At 32.7% G+C, this 16,952-nt stretch overlaps 1 protein-coding gene across 35 annotated transcripts in view; it reads left to right on the top strand.

Moving 5' to 3' along the window:
- The window catches only part of ADGRL2 (adhesion G protein-coupled receptor L2), a 662,542-nt gene that overhangs the window by 464,760 nt on the left and 180,830 nt on the right, over nucleotides 1–16,952 (top strand). For 28 of the 35 annotated variants that reach the window (XM_070467836.1, XM_070467855.1, XM_020889265.2 and 25 more), the window contains exon 2: nucleotides 957–1,086. The exons of the other annotated variants lie outside the window; for them this stretch is intronic. The gene's annotated coding sequence lies outside the window, so the exon portion shown is untranslated. The remainder of the gene's footprint in view (nucleotides 1–956; nucleotides 1,087–16,952) is intronic. 35 annotated transcript variants of the gene reach the window in all.

Genomic DNA, 16,952 nt, shown 5'->3' with positions numbered 1-16,952 from the left:
TGGCCAGGCCGGCACGGGGGCTGGCAACGATTAAGGGCGGCGGGGCCGGGCGGGCGGCGGGGCCGAGCACCCGGCGGGCCCCAGGGAGGCCAAGTGCCTCCCGCACCCGCAGTGAGAGGGCAGCAGCGGGCTGCGCTGGGCCTGCGGCCGAAGTTACGGGGTGTGGGCTTCTGGGCTTGGCGCAGAGGCTGCGAACTTCTGGAAGCCTGGTTTGTGGGACCAGGGTGCCGGGTGTGGAGCTGAGGGGGAAAAGGCGTGGGAGGGCCGCGAGGCAAGGGAGGACCCACCCCCCCCCCCCCCCCCAACTCTTAGCGCGCTTAAACGAGCGTGGGCTCTTTGCTTGGCTGGGGCCACCCGGCTCTCCTGCGGACAGGCGAGGGCGAGGGGAGAGACAGAAGCGCCTCAGCACTGGGGAGGCACTCCTGCAAGACTCCTTCGCTAGGGATCTAGAAAGTTTGTTCCTTTCGCCAAACTACGGGGCTTGGGTTAGGAGAAATCGTTGGAAGCTTTATTTTGTGCCAAGGCGGCAATGAGTGGCTGCTAAGGCACGGTTTTCTTTATCCCTAAATATTGTTTTAATCCCCTCCTCAGTCTGTCCTCTGAAAGCATAGTTGGAGGGACAAGCCCTGCGGTGTCCATCTCCTTTCCCCACCTTCTACGGACTCCTCCCCCCAACCCATCCTTTCCCCCTTCGCTGGCCCCCTCATTCCGTTCTTCCCGATGCAAACTGTTTTGTCTCAGATTCAGACCGAGGAAATGTTTTCCTCCTGTTTCTTGAAAGGTGTCAGGCTGCTTAGCAGCTTCTCCAAGCAGCCTGGGAGCGTCTGAGCCGCAGCCACCAACCATATGGTTCCCGTTACAAAGGCCAGGTTCTTAGGCACTCTCCTCCGCGCCCCGCCCCCAATTCTTAAATTTTCTTCTGCATTCTTTACACGATGTGTACTTCTCTCTTTCAGAGGCGTACATTAACGGACATGGTTGGCCCATTCATTTTCCTGTCAATGTTTGTGTCTGGAACGGGCCCCACCGAGTTTGCTCTTTGCTCAACTCAAGAGTTACATACTGAGGAAAAGTCACATCCGTTTGGTAAATAATTGCCTGTTGGGATGGCTTTTATTAAATCAAGTTTGATCTTGGGCAGACCTTAAAAGATGGGCACCAAGGAGGCAATCTGCCTCCATAGCAGAAAAATAGAATGGTTTGTGTGGTGTCTTTGGCAACGTTCCCAGTTGTGATGGGACTCTTGACCTAGGTAAAGGGTAACTTTGTAACTTAAATTTAGTATCTTTGTAATACTTGAGAAACCCTTTATAAGAAAATATACTTCTGTTCAGGTGTGTTGTGGAACTTTTGTAGTCCCTCGCCTCCACCCTCCAGTACGTTTATGCACGATAGAATGCTGCAGAACAAATGTTCTGTTGTTTAGGTTCTTCAGACATTCCGATTCTCTCCTTTTGTTGCTTGCTTCTAAAAGAGGTGCCATTTCACATCATTCTGCACAAATTGTTTGAATTAATGCAAGTGTGAATTCTTACCGTTTGAAGGGGACTATTAGCATATCAAAGGTTTCTTAGCTTCAGCTCAATTGAGAAAACTTCAGCCTGTCTTCCATTTGCTTCCAAGTGGAGGCCCAAAGGGCAATGAGAATTGTAAAGGGTAAAAATAGGGAGGTGGATTCAGGCTGTGTTTCTGAACTTTTACTGTTTTGTAATTATGTGAGCTAAAAACATTGTCTGTTGCTGTGGAGCCCTTGCAAATGGAAAGACAATTATTTTCTATTGATAAATGGTTTGTTCCTAGAAAAAGAGTGACCTTTTATTTTATGAGAGTCACTGTTGCCTGTCTTTTGGGGTCCCTTCAGTGGAAAAGAGAGTGAGAAAGCTTTTCCTGTTAACTTAATACTTTTCTAAGGTCTGCACTTTGTTATATTAGTAAAATGGCTGAGAAAGTCTTTTAATTAATGCATAAAGCGATAGAATCTTGTGATGAAAGGACACTCATTTGTATACTCAGGAAACTTTAATACACTTGCTAAATTTATAGGTAAAAAAAGTCCGTGGAGAGTTTTGAGTATTAAAAACAACATAAACTTGGTTAATGCAACTTATGTTGCAAGTATAAGTTTGAAAAAGATTTCGAAGTGATACTCAGATTTTTCATGAATTGTATATGGAAATAATTGCTTAAATATTGATTTGTCTCAGATTTTTGTATTTTACTGAATAATAAGCTCTGGAAGTCAGAGATTTTTCTTCATATGTATATAGCATATACTAATGGCTTTTTTTGTCCTTGCAGAGAAATATGTTCTCTGAATTTCTTTAAACAACTCAATATCTGTGAATAAAGAAATAAATAACAGGTACTTAGGTCATTTGGGTTATTTTATGGCAAGCAGATGGGCCAACGGAGAACTATTATCTTCAACTTCTGGGGAAATATTGGTTTTATTTATTTAGCTTTAGATTTTCTAAAACCTCATTTTAGGATGAAAATGAATCTCAGGGATGGTTTGGAGATTTGTAAGCACATATCTCTTATAGTTCTGCCTTTGATGGTTGGTTGATTTTTGAACATGAACTGATACCCCTTCATTAGAGGGGGCTTTTTTTTTTTTTAAAGGACGCATTCAGAAGTCCTTGTTTTCCTTTTAAAAGTGAAAATTAGTAAAAAGTTTTGGAGAGAAAAATAACCATTAATCACCTAATAGTGTAAGTCTTCAGTGAAATAGGATGATAGTTTTTCTTCAGATTAAGATGAAAACTTTTTTAGTGGCATTCAAATTGTATATTATTACCCTGAAATCATTTTATGATAGTTTATTTATCTGATCTCTTCAGTTGTCTGAGAAGTACTTTCCTGGTAAAAAAGCCCACATTGATGTAATTGCTATTATTGCACTTAAGTTGCTGTTAACTAGCCTGCTTTGAATGCAGAGTGCTATAAAGAAAACACATTATCCTTTAAAGCTATTAGTGATAATCTAAAAATTGTCTTGAAAACATCGCTCTTCATTTTATATGATGGTGAACCTGAATTCAGCAAATCTCTAAAGGTGTAAAATGCAGTGAAAAGATTTTTCAACATTTAGATGACAAAATTGGACTACTTAGAGAAAAATTAATGTGTTGTAGAAGCACTTCAGCTGCCATTTTCAATCACTGAGTTACTATGTGTTGGCAACAGAAAACAAATTTAGAAATGCAGATAGCTCTGGGAGCAGGTAGTTGGGAAAATCAGAATATTGAATCATGTGGGGTAGAACAAACCAATTACTTGAGGTTTGGACTTGAAGATTTCCAATAAATATAATTTTTCTAGGCTTTTGATTCTCTGCTTTATTAATGGACTAATATCTAAAACAGACAAGAAAACTTCCAGATGTTATAAAAACTAGTATACATATACAGATCTCACATGGAGTACTCTAAGTCTTAATTTAAGGCAAACAGTTGGGGTTTTTATTGCTACAGTTTTCACAATGAGCAGAAACATTAACACCAAGCTTCTGGGCGTTTCCTTTCTTACAATTAACAAGAGGATCGCTTTAAAAGCCAGGTTTACTTAGGGTTAGAACGTTGGTCATTATTTGAGCTTTGTGTGTTTCATTAAAATTTTTAAAATAATATTTTGTCTTAAGTAATATAGGAATATGTGAGTTAAGACAAATGTTGGAAAGGTCAGAAGATCACTAGAAGCACACCATAGTGATAAAATGTTATTGCTCTATTTTCTATCAAAATATTTATTTGACCTAACTTTTGTGAATAAATACTCAATAACACTGAGTTTACTGACAAGTGTAGTATGAAATGAAGAGAGTTTTACAGTCATTTTTTCAAGGAATGAGCCGAACCCTACCTGGTAGAAATCTGTTCTCATGTTAATGAGAATCCATACCACTCGCACAGATTAACGGCACATAGATTAGTTTTGGAAATTTGAAGAATTTAGTGTCCTATAGGATTGCTATTTAAAAACAATAACTTTAGCTGCTAGACCTGGAAAGGACTTAAAATCCTGTTTTGGTCATATCAGTTACTAAGGTAATTTGTTTAAGTATTAGTTCACATTACCTTAACAGATACAGGTTTTGTAACTATTTGCAAGAAAGATGAAAGCATTTCTATTATAAAGATAGACTAAAATCGTAGCTTCATTAAATCCTCTCTTATATAACACTAAATAGTCTGTAGCCCCACCCAAATATTCATCTCTTCAAATAATTCTTGATTGAAGGTTGAAAGATTGAAAAGTATTTGATCATCTGGATTACTATAATTAGACTTAATGTTATCAGAAAAATTGAAACTGTTAGTGAAATCTTTTTGCTACCTAAGATTGGTGAAGTAGTGATTATTATTATTTTTTAATGCTTTCAGAAAAAAGGTAAGGACATTTATTAATTTACAGATAGTTACTACTTATTAGAATTATGGAATTAGAATATTAAAGTAATATCATTTTTCTTGACCTGATGTGATAACTTTTAAAGGAGTAACTACAACTAGGATCTGATTCCTAAATTTTATTCAAGACTTCAATGTTGTATGTTAAGTTTAATATATAGGTTTTGTTCAATATATGTTATAAATTATGAGGGCTTCCCTGATGGTTCAGATGGTAAAGAATCCACTTTGCAGTGCAGGAAACCTGAGTTCCATCCTTGGGTTGGGAAGATCCCCTGGAGAAGGGAATAGCTTACCCATTCCAGTATTCTTGCTTGGAGAATTCCTTGGACAGAGAAGCCTGCTGGGTTACACTTGATGGGGCACTTAGGGGGTCATAGGGTCAGAAACAAATGAGCTACTGAGTATGCATGCACGCATAAATTATGAAAATCCCTTAAATGCTGTTTTGATGTAAGTAGATATTTTTTAAGTGGATCCTGGTGTAATGTAAGAAAAAGTCCTAAATGACAAAAATTATTAAAAATTTTTTTAGGGTCATTTATCTGATGTACTAAATGTAGGCAATAATTTACACTTTCCAATAGATTCTTGCCAACAGTTTTTTAAAAGCTATTTTTACCAGAAAAATTCTCAGATTTTGTAAATAAAAATTATCTTCCAAAAAAGGTAGAGCAAATGAAGAAACCGCTTAACACCTGCAAGTAAAGTGCAGTTTATAGCAAAATGCTATTGATTGCTTTGGAAGCACAGAGCAAGTTTAAATACAATTTGTTTAATTACAACAAAAATGCAGTTTTATAAAGTAATATAGTTTATCTTTGTAAAGGATTTTATGCATTGTGTGGTGGTAAGTAAAATCCCATCACAGTTGTATAAATTTGTTCAATTACCAGACGGCTAAAAGAAAAAAAAATCAATTTACTTTGAAAAGCAACAGAAATTAGATTACCTTGGTTAGTAGGAATTTGCCAGCACTGTCTAAATGGCTTAATGATATCAAAAGTTACCATGTTTCACAGTGTAAGAATATTGGCGCCTGTTTATATACACATGCATCTTGTTTACTTGGGGACTTTTGTTATGGGAACATTTTTTCTGTTTGCTTTCCTTTTTTTTTTTTTTTTTAAATGGAAGCTATTCCATGACATTGTTGCTTTTCTGGATTTCTAGATTTTGTAATCCATTGATATTTCAACTCATTGTAGTGAAAAATCAGATGTAATTTTATGAATCAAAAGACACTTATCCATCAGTAGTGATAGCTAGGTTATTATCAGCCAAAGAAACACATAATTGAAATATTTAGTGACTCCAGAATTCTACTGAACTCTAAATTTTAAATTCTTGTAGCAGTAAAATGGCATGGGATTCATCCGAGCAGATAGCTAGGCACCTGTTTTATTACCACCTGGATTCATCCTGGCACCCAGATTTACTGAAGTGCAAGGACAGGCACAACTGCTCTTTATAGCCACCCGGTTGTTTTTAGGTCATGATGTCAACTTCCTGGAATTTCTGGGGAAACCAGTTGAAAAGGGAGGACAAATGTCACTTTAAATAGAGATGTTTAAATCAGATTTCTGCCTGAGGGTAAAATTTAGGACTGTTTTAGCCTGGATGTAATGTCTCCCTCTACAGAGCACAGCATTAATCACGACCTGACAAGAGAACGTATGCTGAGCAAAACGGGCCCCTGTTGGTCTTGCCATTGATTTTTTCCCAATCTGTGAGGAGTCCATTATAAACATTAAAATTCACACCCAGAGATTACACCTTAATCTTTGAATTTCAGTATTTCAAAATGAGTTCCTTAAAAAAGAAGCCTACTTAAAGCTGAAAATTCTTTGGGAGACTTTTTAAAGGATAGTTTAAGTACTTTAATAAACATAGAAATACAAGATTAAAAAGCAGGCAGGTTAAACAGAAGTTAACTTCCTGAAATAATAACCAGATCTTAATTCTGTTTTAAGATGCATGAAGTAACTTTGAAATTTTTTTCATCAGGTAGCTGTGAAAAGAAACAGGGATAAAAACAGTTCTTAAATTTGAGAGAGAGAAGTTGAAAAAATGGTTAACTTAAGACTCGAATCAATTTGGTCACATATTACATTGTTAGAACAAAACCAGATACAACCCTGTATCTTTTTCTGGATGAATAACAAAAACTTTAGCCATTGTAGTAGCAAAGAAGAATGCATTGTGAGAAATATAATAAAAGAGGAAGGATTTAAATTTGTTCTTTCAAGTTACTAGATAATGCTCTAACTTAACTGCTTTCTTGGTCAAATGTGTACAAACATGTAGGTACATAAACATACATTTTCCATTTTGTTCCTTTGTATATATCAGTATTAATCGACAGTTATTGGCTAAAAATTAGCACAGAGGCAAGTTTAAAATGTAAAATGATTAAAATATCTGTTTTTAAACTGACTTTGAAAATGATATGACTTACTTGATCTCTATTTTGTTTTCAAAGGTATTTCCTGCCTTTAGACCATTAAATTCTTGTGCTATGCACACTTTGCCTCATTTTGTAGGTAATTTTGCATCAGTCCACACCCTAAACAGATTATTGCACTGGATTTAGGTGACAGAATAATCTAACCCCAATTACTGTCAAAGATGGCTCTTGGCTGTCGGGGGTGGTCTACGTGACCTTGCATTTGACTCATGCTTTCTCTAGTAGAGGATTGTAAGTCGGGTCTATCTGTAGAGAGAGGAAAAAGAGAATTCTTTCTAGTTTGTTTATAAAGTGAGCTTTAATCATTTATTCTTAAAATTAAATACTGTGACATCATTTCTTCACATAATGGGTAAGTTTACAAGATTTTCGATAAGGTCTTTAGTTGATAGATTATTTCTCTTTTATGTAGATTATATTTCCTTAGTTGTCAACTACAAGTTACTACATTAAAAAAATGTTGAAAACTATTTTCCCTGTGTCTTTACTTCGAAGCAAGGATTTCTTCTTGGAATTTTTATTTGTTTATTCCACTGGTACCTTCCTTGCAGAAATTTTATTCCTGTGCTTTAAAAGTCTAACATTTTTTACTGTTTACTATTGTTGTTATTGATTAGGTATTACAGAATGCATTTTTTATATAGCATTTTCTTCACTCATCTTTTTAATCTCAGGATGCTTACGGTTTATTTTAAATCTTAAAATTCTTGACTTTTCTATGGTTTAAAATGTTCAAGGCAGCTTGGGAATTGTTAATTTTGATGAGGTAAGCGTTTGTACTTATATCCCAGTGATTGCACATATTTTCATGGAAATTGATAAAGTAGTGTATTGAATGAAGCATTGATCCATTTTATATATCTTGTTCCATTTTGAAAAAGATGGGCGTAATCCTAAAACACTTTGTTTTGCTTCATATGCATCAGCAAATAAAAATTATACTAAATTTATAGTAACCTTGATATTTTCACCTTCACTAAGGACAGAGTTGTTTTTGTCCTTTTCCAAGTTCTGCTGCTTGTGTGAAAGATTTTTCCTATTAAGGTGCTTTCTCTTGATAGTGCTCTCGATGAGCTTTATTATGGGGACGGCCCCTCCCTTTGTTTTTTTCTGCTGCAAATGCTTTGTCACCCTTAGGCTTTGGAACCCACTTTTTATATTGCCTTTGATTTTAAAGTAGGTCTGCAGTCTGAATATTTAAAAATATAAGTGAAACAAAATTTTATTTCTTCCTCTTAAGCAAAAATCTCACTAAAAATTCTGCTTATTATAAGTTGCTTTTCCTATTAACCTTATTGTCTTTTTTAATTGGAAAAAAGAAATATAATTGATATCTGTATATTTCTGTATGTTTTAGCATGAAAATTAGCATATCTTTCATCATATTTTGTTTAATCTTAGTTTAAAAAAAATCACTTTTGATAAGCTTTTGTCAATTCATTTATAGGTAAGTCAAACAATTTGCATCAAATTTACAGTCACTGCTTATACCTTATAAAGGTGGGGTATGCCAAAAATCTTAAAGGAGAGAGGAATCAAAGAAACATTTTTTTGGCAACACCTTGCCCCAAGACTTTGAAATGGTTTTTAACTTGGCTTTTTTTTTTTTTTCTTCATTGACAAGGATCCATCTTATCTTGTATACCTGGGCAAAGGAACATGGCAGAAAAGGAGAATGTGTAAACAGAAATCTAAAACAGATTCTAAAAAAGATATTATGGAGAGATAAAGAACATTTTTGGAAAGCAATTGAATTTCTTTATTTGTACTGAATTAATGAAAATACATTTAGTTTTCAAAAGTAAATATTCTCTGGGTTAAATTTATGAGTTATTCTAAATAAAAAGAAAATGTAGTTGTTACTGTAGTCATTTAAATATGATTTTTTATCTTTGACTGTGAATCAGTCCTAAGAAGCTACTTTTGATTGCTTTCTTTGTATTCAGTAGATGCACCAGGTAGGTCTTGGTCAGCTTTGGTTTGGGCGAATTGCCAGTTTCACACTGGTGCTGTAAGCAAGGTTAATGCTTTCTTTTCCTTGAAATACACTGTGAGAGTACCTCTGGGTGAAATGTGAAAAGTTTGTGTATCCTGCCTGCTCTTAACTGTGTTCTTAACCAAGTTGTTGGGCAAGAATAATCATACTGAACCACAGATTTTCAGGAGCAGTTATTTATCAAGTATTGGTAAGGAGGAGGAACAATGCTAGATAATAGAGTTTTTATACAGTTATGTCCTACATCTTTACCACACAATTGCCTACATGTTTCAAATATTTTTGCTAACCTTTGTTATTACCTGTAGAGGGAGCTTGCATATGAGATAAAATAATCAAGGCAGTATAAATTGATCATTTCACTTTTATTAACATTATTTTTGTTTGAGAAAAATTGTTCTAAGGAAAATAAAGCATTTTGAGATTAGCCAAATTCTAGTGAAATTTACAGTAATAAATGCCAGGTTTTTATAATTTTCTGTATTTACAGATTACAGATATACTTTTTACTTTTTCTTAATTAGTAAAATTTCCTAGAAAGATAATGAAGATAGTGAATCATGTTCATCCTGAGATTCTGCTTTTTTGAAATGATTGACCAAAGTTCTGGGAGGATGGCTGCAGACATCTTCTGCTTTAATACCTAATTGTTAAAAGAGATTCAAAAATTTTAGATAATTTTCCAGATTATGCAAAATATAAAACAATCAGTTAATGATAAGGAGTAAATTACATTCCTTTATATTAGTAGATCAGATTAGATTTGTTGCATGTGTTGTTTTCTAAAAACAAAAATGATGACCTGGATTAGTGATTTTTACTTGCAAAGATGGACTGATTTGTGCAGTGACACTTAAAACGGGTAAACTACTAATAAGGACCTTTTATTAAGTAGGTTAGAAAACTGCTGTCTAGCTTGGTAAAATATAAATGCAGATCTGAAAGACTGATTAATTAGAAACAGGATTTTGTTTGTGAACCCCTTGTCAACTAAATTTCTAAAAAATTGTTAACGAGATACTCAGAAATACTAGAGAGTTTTGCAAGCAGGTGTTTTGATAATCTAAATGGAAAGCCTGTAGGAGCATTTGGATCAAATTTTAGTGAGCAGATTTTTCAAATTACCTGCATATATTTAATTGTGCCAGGAAATTTAAGGATAGGATATCATGTTAAATTCTACTAAAAATGAATCATTTTAATTTTACATTTTGGTATGGTAGAGTTATAAGAATTTGCTTGTTAGGAGGAGGAAAGGTTATCTACTTAAGAATACTTGAAAAGAGATATAATAGTTCATTTTTTCCTTATTTTACCAAGGGATGAGATGACAAAAATATTTATTTTGTGTTTTAAGAGACTGTTTCTGGATGAAATTTACTGTTGTGGGTTTATTATATTATTAGCTAATCTTTACTAATGTGAAAAGTTGAGTTATTCACTATTATACTGAATGCCTCTCCTAAGTATGAAAACTGTTGTCTAATAAGGAGATTTATGGTAGTGGCATGGGCTTTTGTATAAGTATTACCTTCTCAGCATGGTCATGTATTATCTTAACAAGTCTGTGCTACATTGATGCAGAACATATCAGGGTAAGAATATTAGCAACAGCAATTATGTTTCAATAGGATTACATGCTATGTTTTACAAAAATATCCACACGCTCCTTTCCATAAAATTATGAATAGATATCCTGTACTGCCAACTTTGCTTCATTGCCTTGAATAATATACAAAGAGATTTCTTATCATACCATATCATAGTTGGTGCTAAATATGATAGGCACTGGAATATAGAATCTGATATTATAGTTCATTACTCTTTTCCCTTAAATGCCACACCTCCCTTCACAGTGAGCTAAGGGTTACTAGAGAAAATTCATTCCAGGAAAATTATTACATGAGGAACAGTAACTGTCACAGAGTACATAACTTCTGTGAGGTTATTGAAAGGCACAGCTAGGGTAAGTTCTACCCGTTTTGTCTTTAATCTAAAGGTAGACTACTGAGCGACTTTTAAAATAATGAAATTTGAATTAATTGTGAAGAAAGTGTGCTAGTGAAAAGTGAAATGATTGCTGTAGAAAGATTATTGTTATTTTATTATATTGAGGATGTTTATGATGAGAAAGTTAATTGGCAGCTGCTTTTCCATTTAAAATAACCCTGGCATTCTTGGTAAATAACCAAAGTAATTTATATTAAGCATTCAGGAATGAACAATAAAAAAGAATATGAATTATGATAAGACATCATGTCATTTGTATTAATGGAGAATATAAATTGTTTCTGCATCTATATGAGCAGATTGCTTTTTTAAATAAGAATCGAGTAGACTACAATATAAAGAAAAATTCTCCAGATAATAGTAATAGTGTTATGAATGTATATTTGAAATAATAAAAATAGAAATTCTGATTTAAAAAAAAGACGATATATTTTATACTGTTTGAACTGAGAGTTAATATTTTAACGTTTAACATCTTAAACACATTAATAAAGCTATATCTAAATAATAAAAGTCAAAGTAAACTCTAAATAGTATTTATTCAAAATTTTATATATACCTATTTGAAGAATCTGGAACTGCAAAACTGTGAGCTGCATGTTTTAATAACTATGTCAGAAAATAATTTTAAAATATATTTTAAATTGCCAGAATTTAAAAACTATAGCTTTCATTTTAATTGTAAAAATGAACAGTGTCTTGTCTTTACGTTTCAAAGGCATTTCTGATTGTCTATTTGGTAGATTAATTCAAATTGAAATCTAACAGATGTTTAAAAAGTTTATTATGTACACTTTGTATGGTATGATTTTGTGACATTCTAATATTGCTAATTCAAAGGTCTATTAAAGAGTGAAAATGTTTAAGACCTTAGAATATCAAATTTCTATTCATTTTAATAAATAAGTTATAAGATATTAGGTATTTTTAATAAAAGGTATGCTATTTTTGTCAACAAAGATATTACAAATTGCTAATAATTTAGATTTAATTGTATTACCTTATAAACGTCTAACACCTAAGCAAATACCTGAAATTAAAAAATACTGATGGTTTTTACTTATGGACAATTTTGTCTCTTAAATTTGATTTTCATATTTCACTGTAAATGTGACCATTAATCATGAATGATTTATATTTCTGTTTTAATAGGTACCTTTTTTTAAAAAGATATCTTCTGTCTTAAAAGGTATCTATTGTCATTTAATGAAATCAATTAGAAGAAAGAAAAGAAAACCCATTGAATCATTGAATTTTTGTGTAATTAAAAAAAAACTTTTTTATTTAATGCTCTTTTAACCAGTTTATGGATTCAAAAGGCATTTTTGTTTTGACCAAATGTAAGTCAAAGCAGAAAGGTAGTTATTATTACTCATTTGAGTGGCCCTAAGTAAAAAGTTGATTTAGGTTGGGAAAAGGCTTAGCCCTGCATTTTACTATTTGTTAGAGCATCATAGCAAATGCTTTGTTATCTCTTAGAGTAATTAATTAATCAGGTCCACAATACCAGGTATAAAAATAAATACTGGATCCTTGAAATTAACTTGAATTATACTGCAAAAAAGTCTTTGTTTTAACTCTTTGCTATGTGGGATTCGCTTAATAGCTGCAGCACACTAATATATTTAAAAACACAGTTTTCAAAGCACTTTTCTGTCGTTATAATCTATATAGGAATTTATGGTTGAATAGTGCTTATAAAATATTTTGTAGAATTGTGGTGATATAGAATTATAATAAACTTGATGGTCAATCATAACTTTTATGCTTGGCTGTTTTAATAATGTATGTGCTCTCTGCTCGGTGTCTCCCATTTTATTTTTAAATTTTTTTTGTGTTGTGTTACTAATATATTAAGTACTTAAGTTCTGTAGACATTTCAGCCTGGAAACCTATAATTGATTTCATTAAATGAGAATAGATTTCTTTTAAGACAGTTATTATTCAGTTAATAGTATTATATAATTAAAAAACACAAGAACAAATTTTTAGTATTTTCAAATTCACATTTTCTAGAGTTGAATTTTTAAAAAACATTTAGAATTGATTTTTAACAGTATAAGAATATCCTTTAAAGAAATTAGAGAATAAGAATTAGAGCTCTTTAGAACAGTACTAAATTGAAAACTCTGTACTACAACTATTGCTTAAGTATTTTAAGAATATTGAGAATCATACACTAATAGCTTCATTATATTGCCTGTTAATTCTGTGAAAACCAAGAAGAGCCTATCAAGAGGGTTGCAATTAGCTCACCAAGACGTTAAGGTTTAATTGGAAATAAGCTAAAATATAGTTTTAATTTGTTAGCTTACTTTATTAAAGCTGATTTTGCCTGTTTTTTAAAGAGTAAGTTTATCACAGATCTTATTAATATTTATAAAATTGATGATAATGTCAGGTATTTTTTGCATTCTTCTTAAGAATGTCATTTTGGTATTTTGTGTATTGTTTTTGTATTCTTGGCATTCCCTCTGATAGAGTGTTTTCTTCAGGCATTGTTTTAATAATTTGATATCATTCATTTCTGAATTTATGGCTGAGGGCCTTATTTCTCCTTTAAAAAAATTAAATCATGTTTTTCATTTGACTTCCCAAGGAAGCTGCTGTTTGAACTCCTAAAGAGAACTAAGATAAAAATTTAGTGATTAGTAATCAATGTTTTTTGTTTTATTTAATGTGAAATAGTTTTTGTTTTATTTAATATGAAATCTCATTATTTGTTGGTGGCCTTCAAAGTGTTTCCATATGACTTAATATATGTTGAGTCCTCATAATTTGTTATACTTTGATACTTGTCATCCAACTCTTGTAAAACATTCTTTTAATGTTAGTTCTGACAATTCATTGTAACATAGGAGGGATCTTTTTACACTTTGCATACTTTTATTCAATCTACAAAATAAAAACTGTTTCATATATTTTTTTCTCAAAGAAAATAAGTTTTTCATTGAAGCATCGTAAACGACTGTTTGAGGAGTGCGTATGTACTGCCATCCTATAATTAAATTTGTGTTATGAATAAAATTATTTAAAAGTAAAAAAAGTAGTTTGTGTATAAAAAGGATTGATACGGGCAGCTACATGGCATAGTTGGTGCCTTTGATTGGCCTCCCATCCTACTTTATTCAGATTTGTTTCAGCCAAAATATGGTAAGGAAAGTATATGTATTATATCTTTGCCAGGATTTAACATTGTCTTAATCTTATTTTTTGGCTGAAAATTAGGCTGTATTATCTAAACTTATAAATTATTGTATTATAAATAAGACAAGTTTCTGCTGATTTTCTCTTTTCTCTTAGAATTTATCACTTTGCTAAACTTTGTGGCACTTTTACTGTTTTAACTTGTTGACATTAATTTTTATTTATTGCATGAAAGAGATCTAAAAAGAGTAGAAAGTTTATGCAGCCCTGTATAAGGGTAGGCTTTTAGATAGGGAGCTATAACAGGATCAATAATTAGAAAGTCAAACTAATACTATTAGAAACAATTCCAGGAAACAGTGTGTAGTTTTAGCTACCTAGTTAAATTTTTCATTAGCACTGCTAATGAAGATTAACTTTTGAACAGTATCACAACTAGACCATTCAGAATTTTTAAAGCTCCGCTTGTCTGTTTGAACATTGATTCCTTAATTACCATATTGACTTTTTAATGCTGAACTCTTAAAGCTTTAATATTTTACATCATTGTAACATACAATCAAAAATTGATGAAATTTGTTTGACATCTAGGTTAAAATTGTTTGAAATCACCTATTATGATGGTATAGAAACCGTTGATTTTTTTGGTCTCTATTGCAACAATTATGAATAGATTGAAAATTATTTTTACAAATGATTCAGTGGAAATTAGAAGCTCCCTATTTTCAGTAGTGAAATTCCTTTATATGTACTTTGAATTTTATTGATTCTATGCAAGCACAACGGGTGAAGAAGTTGAATAATAATAAATCTAGAACAGAGCTTTTGATTTAATGTGTATATAATATATTAAATTGTAAAAAAATTGAAAATTGTTCTAGTGTGTGTGTGTACCTGTTTGCGACATAATAATCATAAACTTATCTTTGTCTTTCACCATATGATACAAATACCTAATGGTGTATTTGGTTGTTTAGCTGAAAGGCCAATGTTTCCGTTTTGGGAATTAGCTTATATTCCAGATGGTTAATCTAATTAAAACTCCTTACACTAACTTTTAATGTAAAGGGACATTTGTAGGGTACAAATAGGATCATAAAGTTAAACTTGAAAGAAGTAAATCTTAATTTCAAGGTCAACCTTGTCACCATTCTCTGTTGTGCAATTTATAGGTTTCTCAAAGTCAGAAGATGTCACTAATCCAGTGCGATCCGTCTTTGGACATAATCCTACAACTTACTCCCAATTTTGAAAAGTTAAATTGTATTATGATACACAGTAGTGGCCAATTTTTACCATAATGAATAATTTTTGAGAGTTTAATTAAAATGAAAGTCATACCTAAATTGTCCTCTGAAAAATAGGATATTTCATATACAGGTATGTTCTCAAAGTACAATTTCTCTTCTGTATTTCACAGTAACCTTTCCTGGCAATGTTGTATGTGTATAAATGACAGTTGAGGACTTGGATTTACTTTAATAATTCACAGTATTTATAATGCTTTGGATTTTACTTTCAGGGTGCTATTTTTGGTTTCCTACAATTGCCACAGAGGTTATTATGGCAGCACATGTGGTTTTAAAAGTGTGACTGCACTTACAGTACTGAATTTGTCATAATTGCCGGACCAAAAGTATACACTTACTTTCATTGGTCTTAAAGTCTATATTTTAAAATATTGTTTGTGTTTTACTATTTACAAGCGCAGTTTTATCTATTAGCACATTTCATCTAGTTATCCATTAACTTCAAAGCTTTAATTCTTTTCATATTAAACCAACAGCCATTTATTGAGGCCCTGCCTGAAGAAATGTACTGTATAAGGACTGTGCTCGCTAGGTGCTTAAAATATCACCAGAGAAACAGATATTTCCACAGATAATTATAATTATACTGTAATATTCCAACCTGAAGTGTAGGGGAAGGGCTGTGGAAATACAGGGTAGCAGGAGTGAATTTAAAATGAATAACATGGTAAAAAGAGAATCCATTTAAACAGATCTGAAGACAGAGGAGGGTTTTAGCAGGAGGTTTTAGCCGAGGAGGAGAAGTCAGAGACAAAGATCAGGGGGAAAAAAAGGCAGATGGTACCTTAAGGAGATATGGAAGATATGGATTGCCCAGGAAATAGAGGAAGATGACACTGGGATCTTAGTTAGGGGCATGTTTAAAAAGAGTCTTATATGCTAAGGTTAGAGATTATCATGAAGACCATAAAAAGCTGTTAATATTTTCAATTAAGGAAGTGTTATATTTAATTGCTGTCATCATGGTGTGACTAATGAACTAGAGTACAGACATCCTGGAGTAAACAGAAACCTAGTTAGAAGGTGTAGATGACAGTCCAGATAAGAGGCAATGGCAATAGACAGACTGGAAAAGTTTTGTAAGTGATGGGATAGAATTTGGCCACTGGTTGAATTCAGGGTAGAGGTAGAGCTAGGAATCAAAACCTAGGTTCTGCACGAGTCATTCATTCCTGCCATTAGCCTATTGAGAGCAAGGGAGGAGGAACGAGCCCATTTTTCTGACCCTATTTTGAGGTGTGTGTATTATGCCTAAAGAATATCAGCTGTGCAAAAATTGCTTCAAGTTGATACGTATATTTTTAATGTGACTTGTGAAAAATTATTATTTTGCTTCCTTTAGATGTCTTTCAAAATATTCTTGAGTATATACCTGCATATCTTTAAGAAATATTTATGTTTTTTCAAGTGCTGATTAAAGTGAGAACTTATTATGTGGATTTGAAACTACTGGTTTAGGTTTTTGGTTAATTTGTGTTTTATTTAGTTTTGTAGTTTCCTTCAGATTTTTAAAATATTTTTTGTTTCATATTGGAGTATAGTTGATTTACAATGTCATGTTAGTTTAGGTGTATATTTGTGTTTTTATGAGGTGCTTTCAAAATAGTCAAGAT

Source organism: Odocoileus virginianus, chromosome 5 (genome assembly GCF_023699985.2).
Source record: "Odocoileus virginianus isolate 20LAN1187 ecotype Illinois chromosome 5, Ovbor_1.2, whole genome shotgun sequence".
Classification (NCBI taxonomy): Eukaryota; Metazoa; Chordata; class Mammalia; order Artiodactyla; family Cervidae; genus Odocoileus; species Odocoileus virginianus.
Note: the sequence above shows the minus strand (reverse complement) of the source record. Positions and strands in the feature narration are given on the sequence as shown.